Source organism: Pistacia vera, unplaced genomic scaffold (genome assembly GCF_008641045.1).
Source record: "Pistacia vera cultivar Batoury unplaced genomic scaffold, PisVer_v2 Contig392, whole genome shotgun sequence".
NCBI lineage: Eukaryota > Viridiplantae > Streptophyta > Magnoliopsida > Sapindales > Anacardiaceae > Pistacia > Pistacia vera.
Window position 1 is genome coordinate 470,553 of NW_022196215.1, and position 3,368 is coordinate 473,920.

General features: G+C 37.0%; 1 pseudogene; it reads left to right on the forward strand.

Moving 5' to 3' along the window:
• Positions 1-1,350: 1,350 nt before the first annotated feature.
• Positions 1,351-3,168, forward strand: LOC116141087 (annotated as a pseudogene).
• The last annotated feature ends 200 nt before the right edge of the window (positions 3,169-3,368 follow it).

Genomic DNA, 3,368 nt, shown 5'->3' on the forward strand with positions numbered 1-3,368 from the left:
AGTGGTCTCAAGTCTAAGGATCACATGTACCACCATTCGTTAGAGGATTTGTTCCATAGAGACTGGGTTACCTTCTATAGGGATCCTCTGGTGGGTCAGTCTAGTGAACTTGCTAAGGTGTATTCGCCTACAGTAAGCACCCATGATTGCATCAGACTGTCACCAAAAACCTTGACAAGTGAGACCAGTCACTGCCTTCGACAGGATCGTTCAACCTATGATAGTCTACACATATATTTGTGCCCTTGCTAGAATAATACTAGGGCTACTGACAATTCTAGAATGACTACCAGATGTGCTCATAGGGTTCTCACTATCAAGATTTGAAACACTTGATACCCTCGTCAGGTTCTACCATTCTAGGACATATATCAACACATATTACAATAACAATGATTTACGCGATATAGAATAAAAGCTTTTATATGATTAATGAACATATTTAAAAGAGTCAATTTTATAAAATTGATTGGCTCTAGGCATCTAATCTAACATAATCGGTGTAAATTGTGCTGAGAAAATGCAACGTTTGCGCAAAAACCTAGGTAGGCAACGACCATCAGTGGTTAATTGGGTTAGGAGATGTAGGGGTTTTGTTAGGGTGGCATCGGTGAGTCAAATGGTGTGTTTGGAAAGGGTTGTCATTATCGGATTCAATCAGATTAGCTAGAAAACATGTTGGCCAAAGGAAGTGCAGTGGCCGACCATTGGCGGAGTAGTTGGTTGCGGGGGGTAGGGTTTAAGTGTGTGGCAAAGGGGAGTGATATGGTGGGGTTGGGGTTGATGTGCGACAATTAGAATCAGGTTGTTTGCCGGTGCAGCCAAAAGTCGCGATGGAGGCTAAGAAGAGAAGAGAAGAATAGTAAAGTGTATTTTCCCTTTACAATGAATATTACTGTAGTTAACTCAAATTATTAACAGAATATAAGTTGGGTAATAAAGTGATATTTTAAAGTCAATGGATAGAAAAATGTCATTAGACCATTATTGGGTAGGAAAAAAATAGTTTTTATTTATTACCATAACAATTAAAAACTTCTAAATCACATGGAATGACAAATGGGATGGTTAATGGCAATTACCCAAGATCATGCAATAGAATGGCATATTATCGGATTAAATTATTTAGATTAGGTTTAGAAGGGAGTTAAAAAAGAAGAGAAAAATATACTGAGAAGTGCTGTACACATGTTACAAGCAAGGTCAACTATTATCGTTCAGCTAACCCAAAGAACTCAAATTCCCAGTATGTACAACTTATATATTTTATTCTGCATTGATCCTTCTGTGGGTGGCAGAGAGACATCAGACAGCTGGTGCCTAGGAAAATATTATTTGACAAAAATATTAATGGCAGCTACCCAAGATCGTGCAATAAAATGGCAGATTATCTGGGTAAAGTATTTGCTTAGGTATAAGAAGGGAGTTAAAAAAGAAAAAAAAATTAATGAGACGTGCTGTACAAATGTTATAAGCGAGGTCAACTGTTATCGTCAGCTCCCCCTAAGAACTCATATTCTCAGTATGTACGACTTTACTGGTATTGTATATTTATTCTGCAAGGATCCTTTCTGTGGGTGGCAGATAGATATCAGACAGCTTGGTGCTTAGTAAAATATTCATTTCACATGAATTTATCACCAAGTTTAATTTTCAGACTTGATGACCATGCCACCGGTACCAAGTCAGTCTCTCTGATTTGTTTAATTAGATATGAATTAGTGTAATCAAATAACATAATACTCGATCCTGATAAATATTTTATAAAGTCAATCATTCAATATCAATTAAGAAATAATTAACAAATGAAGTGACAAATACTACCATGATTTACATCCGGCACCCTCGAACGCCACTATAAATAAGCAGTTATGTGCAACATGAGCGAGTACAGGATCAAAATCATCAACTTTCTCCTTCAAACATGACTTCTTTAAAGCTTTTCTTAGGTTTCTTTTTAGTTCATCTTTCTCCTTTCTGTCGTCAATGCGCAGGGATTGACAGTAGGGTTTTACTCACAGACATGTCCGCAAGCTGAGGCCATTGTAAAAAATGTTAGCGCTCAAGTCATGTCGGTAGCACCAAGTCTCGGTGCCCCTTTGATGAAATGCATTTCCATGACTGTTTTGTTAGAGTACGTAAATTGAATATTCTTTTATATATATATATATATATATTAAAATATTTGAGCGCCCAAGTTTAATCCTTACTTGATGAGTAATTCCTGCAGGGCTGTGATGGTGTCAGTGTGTGTTAAACTCATCAACCAATCAAGCTGAAAAGGATGCGGCTCCAAATCTAAGCCTTCGAGGATTCCAAATTATTGATAGAGTGAAATCTGCGTTGGAAAATGCCTGTCCTGGTGTGGTTTCATGTGCTGACATTGGCTCTAGTTGCTAGGGATGTTGTGGTTGCGGTAAATATTTCTCTGCATATAATATCTACGTAAAACAAATTTTATAATTTATTATTTAATAGACTGTACTAAGTAAAAAATTTATATCATCTAATCAGCTCGACGGACCTTCATGGAAAGTCGAAACTGGACGAAGAGATGGAAGTGTGTCGATATACAGAGGCCTTGACAACCTTCTGCCAAAGCCGAATATACTCAATTGATATCAGGATTCAGCAAAAGGGTCTAAGCGTAAAGATTAGTGGTTTCTATCGGGTACTTAACATAACATTCATGTAAAAATTATGTTAAATAGCAGTGAAATTGATTAAGTAATTAATATAAGCTCAAAATTTCCAATAATATAGGTGGGACATACCGTTGGGACTTCTCACTGCTCAGCCTTCACCAATCGGCTTTACAACTTTACTGGAAACGGCGATACTGATCCTTCATTAGATCCCAACTACATTGCTCGGTTGAAGATCAAATGCCCGCAAGGAGATCAAAATACTCTAGTAGAGATGGACCTGGAAGCTTCAGGACATTTGATGAAGACTATTTTACACTTGTTAACAAAAAGAAGAGGTCTGTTCCAATCAGATGCAGCTCTTCTTAACAACAATGAGACTAGAGCTTATGTTATAAGCCAACTCTCAAACAGTAGTTTACTTTCTTTACAGACTTTGGAGTTTCCATGGTGAACTGGGTAGAATTGGCGTTCTACTGGAACGGCTGGTGAAATTAGGAAAGTTTGCGCTCTGGTTAACTAAGCAAACTTTGTGCTGGTTCAGAGAATATAAAGTGTAGGCTTGTGTTGTTTAACATTGAGCTTCAAATCATTAATTATTAATTAATAAGTTTGTTGTGTCTTGGAATTTTAGCCGCTGATGAGGCATTTCAAATAAGTTAGTGTGCTAGTTTACTGAATTATTTGCTCTTTTTCGATGATAATAATGTAAGATATGTCATG